General features: G+C 38.0%; 1 long non-coding RNA gene across 1 annotated transcript in view; it reads right to left on the bottom strand.

Annotated features, from left to right (window-relative positions):
- LOC131514574 (uncharacterized) overlaps window positions 1-16,288 on the bottom strand; it is a 40,538-nt gene extending 24,250 nt beyond the window's left edge. Inside the window, exon 1 of the long non-coding RNA XR_009263136.1 lies at window positions 15,907-16,288. This is a non-coding gene — a long non-coding RNA (uncharacterized LOC131514574). The remainder of the gene's footprint in view (window positions 1-15,906) is intronic.
- Window positions 16,289-20,482: the final 4,194 nt, after the last annotated feature.

Below are 20,482 nucleotides of genomic sequence, written 5' to 3' on the forward strand. Positions count from 1 at the left end.
TATACAATGGAATACTACAATGCAATGAGAAAGAATGAAATCTGGCCATTTGTAGCAACATGGATGGAACTGGAGACTATTATGCTAAGTGAAATAAGTCAGGCAGAGGAAGACAGATATCATGTTTTCACTCTTATGTGGATCCTGAGAAACTTAACAGAAGTCCATGGCGGAGGGGAAGGAGGAAAACAAAAGTTACAGAGAGGGAAGGAGGCAAACCATAAGAGACTTTTGAATACTGAGAACAAACTGAGGGTTGATGGGGGGTGGGGGAGAGGGGAAAGAGGGTGATGGGCATTGAGGAGGGCACCTATTGGGATGAGCACTGGGTGTTGTATGTAAACCAATTGGACAATAAATTACATTTAATATAAAAAAGAGAAAAATAATAAAATAAAGCTCAGTTAGGGGAGCCTGGGTGGCTCAGTTGGTTGGGCGTCCGACTTCAGCTCAGGTCATGATCTCACAGTTCGTGAGTTCAAGCCCTGCGTCGGGCTCTGTGCTGACAGCTCAGAGCCTGGAGCCTGCTTCAGATTTTGTCTCTCCCTCTCTCTCTGCCCCTCCCCCATTCACGCTCTGTCTCTGTCTCTCAAAAATAAATAAACATTGGCAGAAAACATGAATAGGCACTTCTCTAAAGAAGACATCCGGATGGCCAACAGGCACATGAAAAGATGCTCAACATCGCTCCTCATCAGGGAAATACAAATCAAAACCACACTCAGATATCACCTCATGCCAGTCAGAATGGCCAAAATTAACAAATCAGGAGACTATAGATGCTGGAGAGGATGTGGAGAAACAGGAACCCTCTTGCACTGTTGGTGGGAATGCAAACTGGCGCAGCCGCTCTGGAAAACAGTGTGGAGGTTCCTCAAAAAATTAAAAATAGATCTACCCTATGACCCAGCAGTAGCACTGCTAGGAATTTACCCAAGGGATACAGGAGTACTGATGCATAGGAGCACTTGTACCCCAATGTTTATAGCAGCAATCTCAACAATAGCCAAATTGTGGAAAGAGCCTAAATGTCCATCAACTGAAGAATGGATAAAGAAATTGTGGTTTATATACACAATGGAGTACTACGTGGCAATGAGAAAGAATGAAATGTGGCCTTTTGTAGTAATGTGGATGGAACTGGAGAGTGTTATGCTAAGTGAAATAAGCCATACAGAGAAAGACAGATACCATATGTTTTCACTCTTATGTGGATCCTGAGAAACGTAACAGAAACCTATGGGGGAGGGGAAGGAAACAAAAAAGAGAGAGGTTAGAGTGGGAGAGAGCCAAAGCATAAGAGACTCTTAAAAACTGAGAGCAAACTGAAGGTTGATGGGAGATGGGAGGGAGGGGAGGGTGGGTGATGGGTATTGAAGAGGGCATCTTTTGGGATGAGCACTGGGTGTTGTATGGAAACCAATTTGACAATAAATTTCATATATTTAAAAAAATAATAAAAAAATAAATAAACATTAAAAAAAGTTTTGAAATAAAGCTCAGTGAGCTCATAGTAATACCTGGTTGATAGCACACTTATTATTGCTGTATTTCCTACTGTCTCGTTTCCTCATTCTCTTACCAGTGTGTTCTGCAAGTTGCAAACAAACTGCACTCACTCAAATCCTTTTCAGGTCTGCTTCTGGGGAATCCAAACATTCCTACTAGCTTTATTACATTCCCTAATACCTAGACTCTAAGATCCTTAAAGGCAAAGAATATTTGTTAAATACATTTCATACCCCTAGTCCAGTGCCTCATGTATAAATGCTAGTCAATTAATGTTTATTCTACTTGTTCTGTATTTGTTTTTCTCTTTTATCTTCTTTTGGATTAACTAAATGTGTCTAATTCATTTTCCCCCATAACTGTTTGTGGTTTATGTATTCTTTTACTATTGTGCTAGTGAACTGTTATCTGTCATCACAGTTTTACTACTTGATTTACTAAATACTTATTATGTATATTACCTTTCTTTAACATTTCCCAGACAATGAATTTTTTATGTCATTATTTTTGTGTATTTTAATTCGACATATATTTATGACCTCATAAAACGTTATTATTGTTTCAAATACAATATTCATTAATATTTACCTAACATTTATTCCTTCTGATACATTTCATTTCTTCTTCACCTCCAACATTCCATCTGTAGTCATGTACCTTTTGCCTTATAATCTCCCTCTGGAATTTCCTTCATGTAGGTTTATTGCTGATGAATTTTCAGTTTCTGTTTCTATGATAAAGTCTTTTTTTGTCCTCCCTTCTGAATAATATTTCCTTTGGGTACAGAATCTGTGTTGGTAATTATTTTTTGCAATACTGTAAAGATATTATTATTCCCTTGTCTTCTGATAAGCCAACTGTCAGTTCAGTGTTGTTCCTTTGATAGAATATCTTTTTCTCTGGTTTCTCCTCTGGTTTCCCTAAGATTTTACCTTTGTCTTTGACTGTGTGGGATTTTCTTTGTACTCATATGTTTGAAAATCTATACTTTTGCATATATGGTTTGATATCTTTCGTAAATTTTAGAAAATATTCACTCGTATGTCTTCCCAGATTGTTTCTGCCCCATTCTCTCTGTCCTCTCTGCCAAAAACTTCAATTGCATACATCTTAACTGCATGCCACATGCATAGTATTCTCTTTTCCATTGTTGCATCTTTTCCATCTTGTTTCTCTTTGTTTCACTCTAGATATTTCTTCTAACCTATCTTCCAGTTCAATTTTGTAAACGCATCCAATTTGCTGTTAAAGCCAAGCCCCTCATAATTAATTTTATTTATTTTGGTTTTCAATTTTAAATTTCCATTCAGGTCTTTCATAATTTCTAGTCCTCTAGTTAAATATGTCAACTTGTCATTGAATATCTTAAAATATTATCACAGTGATTTTAAAATCTGTGTCTGCCAACTATAATATCGGCATTTCTTTTGGACATGTTTAGGTTTTTGTTGGTTTTTAATTAGTTACTTTTATTTTTATGCTTTGTTATTTTTTACTGAGTGTTGAAAACTATATGTAGAAATATCTAGAGGTCATTTGAAGATAATAATAATTTTTTCTTCATCCAAAATTGATTTGCATTTTCTCAGCCAAGAATAAGTCTAGGAGGATATCCTCTTAAACCAATCACAGATGAAATCGATTTAAGGAGCATCTGCGTGGTTTAGTCAGTTAAACTTCCGACTCTTGGTTTTGGCTCAGGTCATGACCTCATGATGGTTCGCGGGTTCGAGCCTCACATGGGCATCCACACTGACAGTGTGGACAGTGCAGAGCCTGCTTGGGGTTCTCTCTCTCTCACTCTCTGCCCCTCCCCAGCGTGGTCTTTCTCTCTCTCTCTCAAAATAAATAAATAAAGTTAAAAAAAATGATTTTGAAGTTGAGGTCAGGCCTTCCAAGAGCTATTCTATGCTATTTTTACCCTTACTCCTAAGGTATAGTCCTTCAGGGCTTCAACTGAAAGCCTAGTTTGTTTGTGGGTACACTTCCTTGTTGCCCCAATTCCAATATTTGTTCTGCTAATACTGTGAGGTTGACAGAAGTTCTGCTGAGTTTCCTAGACTTTCAGTCACTGCTTTCAAGTTGGCAAGTGCATTGAGGGAAAAAGCAAGGCCAAATTGTCTGACACACACCTCCCTGTTCTTTCCTTTTCTACGTGTCTTAAACTGTCAAGTCCTCTCTACCAAGGTAGCTGTGCAGTGCCTGCAATCAGGTTTTTGGTTCTTATTTTTATAACTCTTGTATATGTTTTACAAATCTGTTTAGTTGTTCTTCATTTGTCCGAATAAGCTAGCTCACCATTTCTGGAAGCAAACCTCTTTCAAATAGCATATTATTAAAAGCTAATAAGGCAAAAAATGTTCTGGAACCTGAAAGAGTATCAGAAAGTATTGTCTAAGGAAACTTAGATATGTTAAGTAGGAGACAAAAAGTTAGAGAAATCTTATAGAAGAAGAATAGAAGTTTAAGAGATGCAAATGATGATCCCTAAAAAACAAATATGAAATACTGAATTTACAAAAACAAGAATTCCAAGATAAGATCAACAGAGGAGAAGGAACTGTTAAAAAGCATGAAGTTAATCAAAGAACAGTCTTCTTCACCAAAGAAAAACCTGAGTCTACAAATCAAAATATTAAAAAGCTCAGTTCTAGCAAAATCAATGAGAAAAATGTATATTTAGATGTATTCTGATAAAATGTCTGAACTTGGAGACTGGGAAAAAAGAAAAAAGAAAAACCTTATATGCACAAAGAGAGTGAATCTTTGTTAATGGCATGGGAAGAATGATTATATTTCATGAAGTTATCACTCATTGTTTCCTTACATAAAAGACACCAAAATTTAGGTTCATTTGCATCTCTACAATAATAAAAGCCTATACTTTTAAATTGGCATCTAAGTACATTCAAAATTTCTTATGATTGATTACTGCTTGGTATCAACTTAGTGGTTGTGTTTGGAAAGAGCTATCAACTTCTTTGTTAAGTTCATTGTGGGAAGTTTAGGGATAATGGCTTCATCCACCACAATATATGATGATTTCATATTGTTCTCAATTTCCTTACAATGCCATGTACTTACATTCTGTTATGATTGTGCTTCACACATCCAGGTTGCAAAGAGAAATATACTTAAAAAAAAATTTTAAAGATAAATGAGGACACTTCAGTAAGATAAAGAAGAACACGTAAAATAATAAAAGGTAACAACTGAGGACACTTTTTTGAAAAGAGAACTCATTTTGATTGGTAATTAAAAAAGCAAAGTCCTATGTTTATAAATTAACATGCATTAAAGCCCAATTTCAGCAAAAATTTTAATTGATGGAGCTGAGTTTGGTTGGTTGGCAATTAATTAAAGTGGAGGAATGAAGAAATGGTTTATGAGGTGGTAAATGTTATTTTTTAGAAAACAGCTATATGGACCCCCATAAAAATAGTAAACTATCACACAGCCCTACTCCTGTCTGACAGACTTGCAAAAGCTATGGGAGTAGATGGCATGAGCATATGTTTTTAACACCATGGCATACTCCACTTTGCTTCATCCACCATACCAATCTAATAACAGTTATTTCCTAGAATACATAAAACACCAAATTTTCCATATACTCTTTGCATATTTTCTTTTTTCTAGGTAATATCTCTCCTTCTCCCTGCCCCCCCCCCGCCCCCACACATACACACAATGTACAAAGATATATACAGAACGGGGATTCTGCTGATTCCTTTGTAAATATATGTGACAACAAAGATTCAGCAATATTTTCCCAAGTCTTCAGAGAAATGGCATTCCAGTAAAACAAACCATCATTTACTGACTAAGATAAACTTAGGCAAGGAATACTCTAGGAGAATGTAACCCTAATTCAAGAAATCTCACTGTAAATAATGTGTATTAAAAAGGCTAGGAAATAATACTAAAAATAAAGCTTAAATAAGAGGAAGGTTGAAACATCATTGTGTAGGTTTAAGAGCATAATAACTAAGCACAAGTCTGGAATGAAAACTGCTTAGGTTTGAATTTCAGTTCTGCAGTAAACTTTGTCTCATTTTGACATTGTTCATTAGAGAAAAGGAGCTTCAAATATGGTATAAAAGTCAAAAATAACCATTAGCATAATAAAAATAGAAAGTAGACTTCCCAATTCACCAGAAGAGAAAAACAAGCCAACACACTGAGTCCAAATTGGAATACAGGAAAGAAAAAAAGAGAGACTAGCAAGTCTGAAGAACGTAAAAGCATAAAACAAGTAAGTCACTACAAGGTATTTTCCTCATCTCCGTTTCACTCCCCCCACCCTATGTTCCATTCTTGACTTCTAGAAAATGCCAAGTCCCTTCTGGCTTCCTGTTACATATGTAAGCAAGGAGAAGAAAAGCAGACATTTGGTGTTGCAACTAAAACTAGAGAAAGAAACCAGGGTGTTCCTAGCATAATAGTGTATGGGACATATGTACTATAATATGTCTGAGTAATGTTCGATTGCATTGTAGCTTCCTCTCCCGCACAATCCAAAGTGCAGTTGCCCCCACCCACAGAATCCCAACCCTAACTAAAATAGAAACAGACAGAACTGAATAATAATTCCTCTGAAACTGGGTGGAAAACCGGGACTAGTGGTATCTGGGAAGTATGAAGAGAAAGCAGAGGTCAAAAGAAGCAAAGGTTTTGAATTTCCCTGTAACTATGAGACAGGAGCTTCATAAGGCAGCTTCATAGCTGAACCTGAAGAGCTGGAGGCATGAGATGAATAGGGTAGGGGATCCATCCCTAGATTCCCATGGACTCTGTAGGTTGGAGTGTATGACTCAAGACAGAAGTGCTACTCCATGCATTACTCTGAATCCTATGAGCATTTGGTCAGCTAAGAGTAAAAGCATTTAATATTTAAAAGTTACACCCCTTCTAGCTACTAGAAAGGGCACAAGAGTCTCAAACATACACAAATGTAACATTTTTCTGATAAATTAGGATGTACCTTTGTGGAGAATATCTTCTTTCAGTTACCTATAGTGCTCTGGAGACAGTTTGCCTTCTTAGTAACTATGTACCCCCAATACTAACACATAGTCCCCTGACCTCTTTTTCAAATGTTCAACAATTGGTCATTCAACTCCAGTGAGTAGAGAGTCTTCCAGTAGCCAGGGAAACCAGCTTAGAGAGTCCAGCTCTTTGGGATGTTAAATGGTCTGCCATCCATCTTAAAAGGCTCTTTTGGGTCAGCTTGACCTGTCCTGAATGCCAGATACTTCTTTTCTGTATTAGCAACAAATCTCTATCCATAAGAAGACACAACTAAACATGATGCTAAGGCCTTGATGTTTTAATTTTTCTTCACTTTTATTGGCCTCCACAATGTCAAGGAAACCAATAGAGAATGCATACTTATGTGATGTTGTCTCTATATAAGGCTCTCCACAACAGGCAACATCATTGGTCCCTAAAAATCACAGTTTCAAATCATATATCCTAGACACAGCTACAGTTTGCTCTGGAGTTGTCAAAAATCAAATGTTTTTGAATCTATGTTATTTAAGTTTTAAGATCTATTCATCATAACTAAATGCAATTTGGCATTCTGGACTGGATCCTGAAGCAGAAAAAGAACATTAGTGAAAAAGCTGGTGAAATCTGAATGAAGTCTAGGATGCAGTTAAAGTGAAGTATCATTAGTTTTTTGATAAATGTACCATGAATTATCAGCAGTTAACTTTAGAGGAAATTGGGTAAGGGATATATAAGAGCTCTCTATATTATCTTTGTCTTTCACTTTTCAGTAAATCTAAGATTATTCCAAATTAAAAGCTTATTTTTAAAAAACTTCTTTACTCACCAGGTCCAAGGAGTAGGGATTTGGAGCCCTGGAGGGCAACTGCAGAAAACAGCTAAAATAAGCCACTGCATTATATATAATAACCAAAGTCTTTGGAGGAAAGATGGCAGCCAGCAGTAGTGGCAGCTCTTCAGTCAGGTTCTTCTGAGGAAAACCCAGACTTAGTCTACACTTAAATTTCATGTAGACATTTTATGGTATTTTGTTTTATTAAATTAATCAACCTTCTTCTAGTAATGGAGACTGTGACTTTTTTTAACATACAAATATCCTTAAGGGGCAAAATCAACACAATAATCCAGAAGGATAAGCCCTATTCACCAGGTTTCAGTCATGAATGAGATCTCTCACAATCATCTTACGCCCACTAATAGGACTACCAGGCACGGCCAATATAACAGAAAGATCAAATCTGTCTGTAAAGAAATAAGTGTAAATGGGTTAAATTCCCTCATTCAATCACAAAAATGCTTGATTTGGGAGAAGAAACAATAACAAACTAAATACATCTTATAAGGAATATAACCATATGGAGGGACTTCTGGATGAAAATGACATAATGATTTCATACTTTGAAAACTGTCTCAGGGTGCCTGGGTGGCCCAGTCGGTTGAGCGTCCAACTTCGGCTCAGGTCATGATCTCACAGTTCATGAGTTCAAGCCCCACATCGCACTCTGTGCTGACAGCTCCAAGCCTGGAGACTGCTTTGGATTCTGTGTCTCCCTCTCTCCCTCTCCTGCTTGCACTCTCTCTCTCTCTCAAAATAGATAAACATTAAAAAGATTTTTTTTAATGTCTCTGTTTCAGAGATAAATGAAAGAAAAGTAATATAAAAAGAGAAAATCAAACAACCTAACAGTTAAACTGACAGACTAGAAATGGGTAGAAAAGCAAATCGTGTGTGGGGACTGAATCCACACAATGGCTGGCCTTTGGGCCAGAAGCTGACAGTGGGGACAAAGGAAGCTCAAAAATTCCACATAAAACTAATGACAGTCTCACTTTTTGAAGCCAGGGTCTATGTTTTGGCTATACCAAGTCCTGAAAGAAAGCTTAAAAATAATAAATATATATATTATTGTAGAATGCTGTCTGGCATTATAGTCCAAATTAGGGAGGCAGAGGATTTTGAACAGCTTCTAAACCAGGACCTAAAACCAGGAAACTTCCTCTCCCCCCCCCACCACCCCAACTGCATTCACCATCCCCACCATCATCATTAAAAAAATTATATGACCTGGTTCTATATTGGGACAAATGGGTTGACTGAAGGCAAAACCCAAACCACTCCTCAGAGATGAATAACAAATAAGAGAAAAAAAACCTTCCTACATTCAAGGGGAGAGGATTATATAGGGCATATGCACCAAGGGATGAAAATCTTGAGGGTTGTCTTAGAATTCTGCTCATTACATGTGTATTATAGAATATTTTGGGATGGAGGTACATGTAACCGTTTAAATTAAGATGTTGGAAATAGAAAATATAGCAACTGGAATGAGAAGAGATAAACTTCACTGTGTACACAAATTGAGAAACTCACTAGAAGGCAGAGCATAATCACAGATACTTATAAAAACACAAAAGATTAAGATTAAAACTTACTTAAGAGTTGATAATAGAGGGTCTACTTAAAAACTTTAAACAATATTAATCATATGGTAAGGAATTTTAAACAGAAAATTAAACCATAACAAGGTCCTTGTAGTAAAGAGAAATATGAAATAATGAATAAATGTAGATGGCATTCTAACTTATATGAACATTAATTTTAAACCATGGAATAACACAGTCCTTGCAATCTGACAGACTATATAAGCAGAAAAAAATTCTAAGTACAAAACACCTAGAAATGATGGATAAAATTTAAAGTAGAAGCTCATTAGTGGCCTATAGACAGTGAGGATAAGATGACAGACCCTGGTATAGAAGTTTAAAAGAAGTATGATGACTTAAGGAGATAATATTCAAATAAAACTACTATGTGCAAATTGTTTAGCCATCGCTAGCCATTCCTCTTGGTAGAGCCAAGAGAGCATTGCCTTCACCAAGGTATTAACAAATGCATTGCTGTGGAGAAGACCAACATCCTCAAAAAGCTTTATGGTGGCTGTTCTCTATAAGCGAGAGATGACGGTTGCAGATGCCATCATAAAACTGGGCTCCCTAGTTTCATTTCCAGATGGATAGAGACCAGGTGGCACTGTTTAATCACTGGAGACTTGCTGTGTGCAATTACTATAATAAGCCAATGGGGTGGAGCAGTAATCAAAGTCTTTTAACCTAAAATGATCTCTGGTGGTGGGTAATTGAGTATGAAAATCCTGAGGAATAAAAAAATGGGTGTCCATTAAAATACTGTTTGACACATAAAAGTGAAAAAAATTCCAGATCTAGTGGCAGAAACTTGATGTGAGTCACTATAGTAGGGATATAAGACCACTTAAGTTCTCAGACCCAGAGTCCCTTGATTAGGGTCTTGAGTTAGACCCTGCACATGGCCACACATATTTACTAAAACTTTTCCTCCAAGCCTTCCTCAGAGGGACATGTGGCCATTCACCAGGGTGACTGTGCACTGGAGAAAGGGAAATACTCATTCAGGAATTAACAGATACTACTCTGAACTCATTGTTTACCCCTAAAGCCTAGAATTCCACTATGGTCAGACCGTCAGAAGGGCTTCTGGAGGTAAGATAATAGATGGAGGTTTGGGCTGAGTCCATCTCACAATTGATCCCACTGGGACTGAAGACCCATTTTGTGGTTATTTTCCTCCAATATGGAGTGTCTAAACATTGGTTCTGTAACCCCTGTTGTAAGGGTCATTATGGTAAAAGCCCCTTTACATTCCCCCCATTATTGAAAACAATAACTATATCTCTGAATGGTGCAGAGATTAGTGCGGCCATCAGACACATGAAAAATGCAGAAATGCCGATTCTATCTTATTCTCTTTGTATGCACCTATTTAGCTAGTGCAAAAGCCAGATGTATGCTCAGGGGTACCGATGCATTATCATAAAATTAATTAGGTTGTGACACCAATTGCAGCTGCTGTTCCCAATGTGGCACATCACTGGAGCAAATCATCACGGCCCTTGGCACCTTTTATGCAGTCACTGACCCAGCAAACATTTTCTTTCTTACACCAGGTAATAGAGAAAATTAGAAGTGATTCACCTTCACTCTTTTACCTCAAGGCTATATGAGCTCTTGGCTGTCAGTTTTATGTCCTAGAGGAAACTTGATTGCTTTGATATTCCACAGAACACCATCCTGGTTCATTACATTGATGGCAATATGGTAATCAGACCTGGTAATCAGGAAGTAGTAAAAGATACTTTTGAAATGCACATGCGTGCCCAAAGAGAGGTGAGCCAAACCCCCTGAAACTTCAGAGATCTAACCACATAGATGACGTTTCTGGATGAGCAGTGGTCTGTGACAGATCTCCACTTGGCACTCACACCATGAAGAAAGAGACACAGTGCTTGGTAGATTTTTTTTCAGATTTTTGAGAGAATGTATACCATATTTGGATGTGCTGCCCCAACCCATTTCAAGCTAATATATAAAGCTGCCAGTTCCAAGTAGGTTCCAGAGTAAGACAGGCCTCAACATTGGGTACAAGCTGTGGTATAAGTGGCACAGCCGTTTAGGCTTTATGACCAGATAGATTCAATGGTATTTGAAGTGACTTTGGCAGACAGAATACCGAATAGGAGAATCACAACACAGATTTTAGAATTTGGGTGTATGGCTATGCTCTTTCCAACACCAGCCCTCATTTGAAAAGCAGGTCTTGGCTTGGAAAAGAGTCTGGCAGAGATACAAGATACCATGTGATTCTGTGACCAGGGCTGCCCATCATGAATTAGGCCTTATTTGTTGTGCTAAATTATGAAGTTGGACATGTACAGCAGCATTCTACTCTTTAAATGGAACACTCAAGATTAGGTTCAAGATGGTCTACATAGCAAAGTAAATTGCATGAATCAGTGAATCACTAACAGCTACGGGGTAATGGCTATGCCTAGCTAGTCAGGGACCTTTAGAAAGGTGATTGATGACAAGATCTGAGAAAAAGGTACATCAATGGATGTGGTGGCCATGAAAATACATGCTCAGCTCTCCTCTTTAGGAAGCATAATTGATTGATGGCTCAAGCTATTACTTTTCTGGATCTACCACCACATTCCTGCCCAGGCCACAGTTCCCATGAGCAGCACTGAACCAATGACTTTTCAAATGGGCTTATGGATACAGACCTGTTCCTGGAGACAGAACCTTTTCAGTGGAATACTTTGGCTCAAGGACTCTCCATCAGTCTGCCCAAATTTTCTGCAATTACATTTCAGTCTGAAGCACTTTATACACATTGCCTCTTCCTTGTCACTCTCTTTCAGAGACATCAGGCCTTAACTGTCTCTAGCCCCCTCCTCTTTTTCCTTCATGGATATATTTCCCCAATAAATCTCTTGCATATTGTAGGAGGCTTTAATTTTGATATTCAAGATATCAGTTCGTAATCCCTGAAATCTGTAAATGTACCTTATTTGGAAAAAGGGTCTTTGCAACTATGATTAGTTAAGGATTTGGAGATTATTGATTGATTACCTTGGTGAGCCCAAATGCTATTACACATGCCCTTATAAGAGAAAGGATGAGCAAGATTTGACATAAACACAAGCAGAGGAGAACGCAATGTGAAGATTAGCAGTGAGAGAGATCTGAAGATGTTGGTGATGCAAAGGTATGGCAGAACCCAGAAGCTGGAAGAGGCAAAGAACAGATGCTCCCCCAGAGCCTCTGGAGGGATTGTGGTTCTGCTGACAGCTTGATTTCAGCCCAACAAAACTGGATCTCAGAACTTCTGGCGGCTTCCAGAACTGTGAAAGAATAAATGTGCACTTTTAAAACTACTAAATTTATGGTAATTTGTTAGAACAGCCAGAGGGAATTAATACACATCTCTAATTCTGTCCTGGAACCTGCTTCTTGAGGACCTGAACAAACATGGTTGGTGCCACTTGTGATCCAAGAAAAGAGGCAATACGGTGGGTTTGGGGGAAGGGGTCTCTCACTGCTCAGCAACTCAAAGATGATGCCATCCTGCATAATATATGGGACATGGATAGTCCCTGGCACAAGCCATCCCAACTGCTAACAGTCATCAATAGTGACCTGAAAAGCATTTGGAAGATAAAGAGGAAAAATACTTACAAACACAGCAGAGTTGGTTGATTACAGGTAAATTGTATTGCTAACTACAAAGGAATAAAAAGAAACTAAGTGCTGTGAGAAAGCAGTTAAAGGCTAAGTGTTAAGTGTGAGAATCACTGGCCTGTTTAATAGCTTACAAAGTGCAAGAAAAGACACATCTGAACAGCAAATCAAAGCTCTGAAAGTTAAAGTCTCAGAGCTCCACAGATGATTAAATACTCAGTCAAGGAAGGTCTGTTGTCCTAAGGTCAGGGCCCGGGGTAGAACAACATGGGACTTTGACCTGCAGGTCCCTGTGCCAGAAAATGCTGCAGAGGCCTCTCCGTAGCAAATCAGCAGGTACCCCTCTCAGAAACTGCCTGCACTTCCTCTCCTGGTTGCCAGACTGAGGGCTAGGATTACATCCTGGCATAACCTGTGTGGGTCCACTCTGGGCATGACAAAGGAAACAGACTATACACCCAAGGAGCTGCAAGAATTATCTGCCTTACACCAGCAGGAGCCAGGAAAGTGAATCTGGTATTAAATCCAGAGGGAGCTTAATAGGTGGGGCTGGAATATAAGACTGGATAAAAAAAGGATTTATTTACTTGGGGCACTTTTTCAGAGCATGAGAGCTAACAAGCTGGCAGGAACTTCAGGGAGTATACTCCATTTGTTGCCAGAGTGGCTCCTGGAAGTCTAAGGAAAATGATGGGCCCTGCTGAATGAGGTGGTAATGTCTGACTTGCCTGACAGGTAGTAAAGATTAAAGAGGCTGAGGGGTGGGTGAGCTGGAATGAAATTCTTAGGTAAGGCTGGAATACTCATCAGAGGATTACGTTCCACTGGAAGGACAGGACACCAAATAACAAGCATTCAGCAAGGCCATAAGGAACGCACTGGTGAGAAGAATGCCAGCATGACTGAGAAGCTGTATGGGTACAGAGAGGGTAGGTGGCCCTCTCTGCAGGCCAGGGCTGACTAAAGGAGAGGCAGACCCAGAGCTAGGTTTGTTAATATCTGTGGAGATGAGAATCCACAGGGTGGTGCTTGGTACTAGAAGCCAGGAAGCCACCATCAGCTGAACAACTAGCAAGGCCAGAGGGACAACCTAGGGGCTTTGACCTGCAGGGAATTGTTAAAAGAGCTTCTCACCTCTAGGGACAAAACAGACTTGCAGCCAACAGTGGTGCCACTTAACTTCTATAACCAGGTACAAAGGTGAGAATGGAAGAGCAGGAAGGTGAGGGTGCTCAGTCCAATAAAAAGTCACAATCCCACTCAGACCCCAAACCTGAGCCAGTTTTCAGACCCAGAACACATTAACTAAAGAGATGGACTTCATCACTCCAGCTTTAAAGAAACCGAAGCACAGACAAGATAAACGGCATTCCAAAAATCATACAGCTAGTGCGTCATGGACTAAACCAGGGAACTACATTTGGCAACACTCTGACAAGGTGTTAATATGTGAAGGAATAAAGTAGGTAAGTACAAAAAATGTGCAAAGCGGGCGCCTGGGTGGCTCAGTCGGTTGAGCGTCTGCCTTCAGCTCCGGTAATGATCTCACGGTTCATGAGGTCGAGCCCCACATCGGGCTCTGTGCTGACACCTCAGAGCCTGGAGCCTGCTTTGGATTCTGTGTCTCCCTCTCTGTCTCTACCCCTCCCCCACTCATGCTCTGCCTCTCAAAAAGAAAGAAATGTAACAAAAAAAATTTTTTTAATGTGCAAAGAAATACAAGTTATTAATAAATATATTAAAAATGTGGCAAAGGAACGAACATAAAACAATTTGTCATCATATTAAACTTCATCAATTAATAGTTTTGAATAATAATATGCTGAACTAAAATTCGGGAGTATATAAACTGGCACATCATTTCTGGAGGTAATTTTCACCACATTTATAAAACACTTAAATTTTGGGAATCTTGATTTCTACAAATTACACACTTAGGAATTTATTATACACAAATCATCTGACACAAGTATAAGAGTTTATTTATAAGGATGATGATTGAGCATAAAATATAACTGGAAAATTAGAAAAAATCCTTAATGTTTAAAAAAAGGTTAGTAATAATACTACACTATAATCATAATAGAATAATATAAAGTCATTAAAATTATATTATTAAATAATATTCAATGACATTGAAATGTTCACAAAACATTGCTAGGTATGAAATTTAAAAGAATTTTCATATTGTTGTGCAAGTGATTTTACCCAATGAATATGTGAAAATTTTTAAAGTCCATAGAATTGGTGGGACTAGACCTCAGAGATCAATTACAGCAACACCCTCATTTTTTGATAAATCTAGTGAAACCCAGAAAAGTTAATATTTTAAAGTAGAAACAAAAGAAATAGATTGGGAGCAATTTGGTATCCAAAACAAAAAATGTGTGTGTGTGTGTGTGTGTGTGTGTGTGTGTGTGTGTGTGTGTGTGTATGTGTGTACAAAAGAATTATAAAAGTTTATGCCAAAGTGTTACTGGTGTTCATTTATCTGTGGGGTACGTGGGTAAATAATCATTTCACATATTGTCTCTATTTCCATTATTTTTCCAATGAACATGTAGAAACAAACAAGAGATGTTGCTTTAAAAAATTTGTTCAAAGAACTGATGTGTGATAAAAAGCTCGCTGTATCAAAATGCTTCTCAAGATCTGCCTGTATGTACCTGAGAGTTCTCCAGTGGGCATTCATTAGCATTCACACAAATCCTTTAAGCTCAAAATTACCTTGGTCAGGATGCAATCTAATTTTCCTGTAAGATCTAAAACAATAATCCCATTGCATGAGTACAGGACTAGATTATATGAACACCGAAAGTACATGAATAAAATTGAACAGTGAAGCAATAAGACCCATGTGATATATTTAGCTGTATATATAGCTGTTGTTTTGTTGTTGCTCAAAAAGTAAACCTAAGTTAAGATCAAGTCACCAGAGTACTATAACTTTTTTTTTTCATAACCAAACTAAATTTTGAATTTTCCCTCCTTATGTTGGATCTATTACGAGCACAGATTTCCAGTTTTCCCCCATGGGACTTACTAGTTAGTTCTTCCCCATCATCATCAGTATAATTTCACACTGACACTGTACTGACACATTAGAAAAACCAGGACCTGGAGTTCCAGCACCACTGACTCCCACCTCACACCCTGGTATTGACATTATATGGGTTTATACCCCCTCAGTGTTCTCCCAGACCCATCACTACAATCAGAAATCTTCAAGGAGTTAGTAACCAGACCACCCCCTGACATGCCCAGGAGTTTCGGGTAATAGAGGGCTTGAAGGCCCTAGGAATAGTAGAGAATGAGGCCATAGCTTACCCAGAGTGTCTGTTCAGTAAGTGTGGGCAGTTGCAGGTGGCAAGAGAAAAAAGAATGAGTACTGATTCTGCATTTCTGGCACTTGAGAATTTAAAGACTGAGAGATCAGAAAAGAGACTTGAGTTAATGAATACAGAAGACAGGAGCTAGCCAGGGACTTTACTTCTTTTTTCTAGTTAGTTAACATACAGTGTAATATTGGCTTCAAGAGTAGAATTTAGTAATTCATCACTTACCTATAATACCCAGTGCTCATCTCAAGTGCCTTCCTTACCCACCAGGGACTTTCCTTCTAATCCAGACTCCAGGGCATTTAAAGGCCAACAGTGGTTTTACTTTCAGAGTCAGCGTTAAACCCAATTTAATCCAAGAAGAAAGAGGCTACTTTGCCAAAAAAAAAAAATGTTTCTAACCATTCATGCCTAAGATTATTTTACGTACTCAAAGAAAATCTTCATTGCCCAATGAAAGAAACACAATAAAATACTAATACCAGGAAGACTTCATCCAAAGAGTAAGTGGAAATTGTATATAGATTAATAGAATTGTAGGGCTGGACTTCCAAGATCAATTATAGCAACATCCTTACTTTATGATGAGTCCATTGCAACCCAGAGAAGGTACGTTATGAAGAGTAGAAGTAGATTGTGCAATAGTTTATTAAATCCCAAAACACTGGAGCCAGAAGTAAACTTGAAATTTTAAAGATTGCTATAAGACAAAAATAATAAATGCAATTTTTGTGTACTGACACTTTAACTTCATTGAACTTGTAACTCTGCAAACGTCATTGAAAAACAAGGGTTTAGAGAACTGTAAAATGATAGACTCAAGTAGATTATTAGAAAAATTTGAGGGCGCCTGGGTGGCGCAGTCGGTTAAGCGTCCGACTTCAGCCAGGTCACGATCTCGCGGTCCGTGAGTTCGAGCCCCGCGTCAGGCTCTGGGCTGATGGCTCGGAGCCTGGAGCCTGTTTCCGATTCTGTGTCTCCCTCTCTCTCTGCCCCTCCCCCGTTCATGCTCTGTCTCTCTCTGTCCCAAAAATAAATTTAAAAAATGTTGAAAAATTTGAGACTGACATTATGACATAGCCTAAAGACCTTTGGACAGGGGTCAGAAGATATGGCCTCCCTTCCTATTCCACTGACCCACTGTATGGTCCTTGAAAAGTCAAGGGACCTCTTAGGTGCTCCTCCAGTCCTTTGAATGTAAGAAAGACCTGAATACATGATCTGTAAAGCCTAAATTCCACACAATATAATGAAAATCACATTTCCTGTACATTGCAAATTTCTTGAGGACTCTGTCTACTAATACTAGACTTTCTACACCTTTGGTCTTATCCACCAAGAAACTCTTAAGATTCTCAAATAAACAAAAAAATTAGATCATTCAATCAATATATCAATACTATTACTTCTTTATGAAAATTGCCTTAGATCTCATATAGCAGGTCCTAAAGTGATGCACAGTATAAATCTCTGTTACCAACTTAATAAATACTATAGAATGATAACATTCTAATAAAAATGATGAACTGGGTCTCACAAGAAGGAGACAGCAACAAAAATACAATAAGCACTTATCCCCATGAATGATGAACTTATAAATTAAAGAACTGGCATGGGAAAGCCTGAGAAAATTTTCATAACTGAAGATTAAAATCAATATTTTTAAAAAATTCCTTTTGTTATTATAACTGATAAGAAAAAATTCTAATCAATACTGATATTAAGCAAAATTCTATGTACTAGCTCTTCAAATTCCTACTCAATTAAAGCATTATATATTTTAATAAATCACACCTTCTGTTTAAATTACATAACAATATATGGATGATTTTTAATCATTAGAAGATGATTTTTAATTATTCTCTTGAACCTCCATGAAAAATTATTCAAAAAGTTGGTTTTCAGAGACTTGACGTTCCCAAATGCTGCACCCTCCCTTCCTCACCCTCTTTCTAACAGTTTAGGAGACTCATAATAGAGTGGTTGGTGCATTGCATGTTAAACTAATACCTTCTACTCCAGAAACAAGAGTGCACAGAATTTAACCTCTGACCCACAGATTAAGTACAGGTCTAAAAGTAAAGGATTTTTTTCCTAAGATTATTGGAAAGAAAAAGTCTATTCATATCGTTTCTTTAAAGAGTGAATATTATTCATTAAAATTCTCAACCATATGGAAAAAATAATTGAAGAAGTTCTGAGGGCTTTAAAAAAATCAAGTTTTGGGAAAGACAGTGATGGAATTCTCTTTCTTGCTAATTTATCCAGCAATATTAGAGTATCAAGCACATTCATTTCCATCAAACACCTGGCCTCCCTGACATTTGGCGCTCTCCCAGGCATCTATCAAGAAATAGTTCCGATTTTTCAGCTTTCAGTTTATGGTTTCAAGGAAAGATCCTGACATTGATTTTTGCATATGACTCTGATTGACTCCAGTGGGAGTCCTGCACACAATTTGGTAGTACAAAATGATCCCTAGCCTAGCAGTCTATGCCCTTTCCATAAAGATATTTTATAGTTTCCAATTCCCAACTTTTTTATTTTCTAAATAATTTTCTCAGATCTTTAGAGCTTTCTCCTTATCTCCTATAATGTCTTTAAGCATAAAGTTCAAATCTTGGGTAAACTATTTTTTGCTTTAATCTTAAATATTTCTTGAACACACAGTCACTATGGCCTCAGGTGCCTAGAAAATACAAACACCATCACTGACACTGACTTCCCAAAAGAAAAATTATAAACTGTAATAATCTTAACTCACAGTTTATAGCAGTGCTGTTAATGAGAGCAAGTAGTCATATACTTTTGTTCTGTTCCCAATAGGGATGAATATGACTTGTATTTTTCACAGGAGTTTGTCACTTAGGAGGAGTTCTGCTTCAAGTAACAAAATATGTGAATTAAAATGGTTTGAACATTATGGACATTTTAGTAGCTCACTAATCAAGACTCTTTGAAGTAGAAGTTTCACAGTTCATTACTATAGCTGCTCAAAACTGTCAGGGCTCTGAACTGTCTTCTCTGCTACTTCATTGGCTCTCCCCTCATGGTCACAAAATGGCTGTCACACCTCCAAGTGTCTTGCGGTCACACTACATCTCCCAAGGCATAAAAGAAGAGTGTGGGCTTCCCTTCACTGTTTATTACCTAAAGCTAGGGGGCATTAGTGGAATTCCACCTTCTCTGCTCACATCTCATCATATACCTGAACAAAATCAGATATTTGTTTGCAATGGAGGAACAAATACAGGACAGCTAGACAGTAGTATCTACACCTGGAACTCTTTGCTCTACCCCAACAGAAGTCACATTTATCAGTTATCTTGTGTGACGACTCTTGGGATAGTCACATGTGTACAGAAAGTTCCTGATAAAGATACAGAGCATGTATGTATAATGCCCAGGCACTCATCATAATCAAGGACCCCATTTTTTAAATAAGGCAAGCATAGTCCAAGATGTTGAGATGATTTATGGAATGCTTCAAGGATACCTAATTGTCTTCACTTTATCAATAACCCTAGCATTAGTATGTATTTAACTATGTAGCCATTTATATAAATGCCAATTGTACAGACTTTGAAAAAATATTCAATACACTTGCAATGAGTGAACTGTATAGTATGTGAATTACACCTTAAAAAGGTGCACACATACAAACATACACACATACACACACACACACACACACACACACGCTCAAAAAGAAAAAACAAAGGTAATTCAGCTTTTACATTGGTGTTGTCTTGAGATCATTTCTCTTGAAGCCAGCCATCACGTGAGAAAGCCCAGGACTGATGGAAAGGCTATGTATGGATGCTCCAACAAAAGCCCCTGCTGGGCCCTTGGCTGACAGCCAGCATCAACTGTCAGACTCTAGAATGAGCAAGCCTCCAGATGATTCCAGCCCCAGCTTAGGCTTCAGACATTATGGAGCAGAAACAATTCATCCCTGTCGTACTCTATCTGAATTCCTGACCCTCAGAAGCCATGAGAAATAATAAGTGATGATTGTTGCATTGAGCCACAAAGTTTTGGAGTCATTTGTTTCATCGATAGGTAACTAATACTGGCACTGATGAAACCCACAACACCAGTGAAGGTAAAATAATGACTATGACAAGTTGTAAAATGAAGGTGTCTGAAGCAGTATGCATATATAATTAGGGGATGAATGTATTTCTCACAATAAATGTACAAAAATTCAGGGAGTCAGGAATGGCTTTCAGCTCTGATATGCTGAGCAAGTGGGCACTCACTAAAGTCAATAACTAAAATGACTTTGTTAGAGAGTATGGAAAGGTAACTATACGAATAGACTTAGACAAATCTCCCAGGTTGGTAGCCCCACTCTGCCACAAGTAGCTATGTGACCTTGGAAAAGTAACCTCTGTGAGCCTGTTTTCTTATGTGAAAACGGACGTTTGGGAGTATTAAATGAGATGATACACTTTAAGTACTCAGCATAGGGCCTGGCTCAATAACTATGGATTATTGCTCTTATTATCATGAAATAAGTGGAGTGATACCAATAGCATGGTCCCAAGTCATCTCTACCTATA

This window comes from Neofelis nebulosa, chromosome 6 (genome assembly GCF_028018385.1).
Source record: "Neofelis nebulosa isolate mNeoNeb1 chromosome 6, mNeoNeb1.pri, whole genome shotgun sequence".
In the NCBI taxonomy this organism is placed as follows: domain Eukaryota; kingdom Metazoa; phylum Chordata; class Mammalia; order Carnivora; family Felidae; genus Neofelis; species Neofelis nebulosa.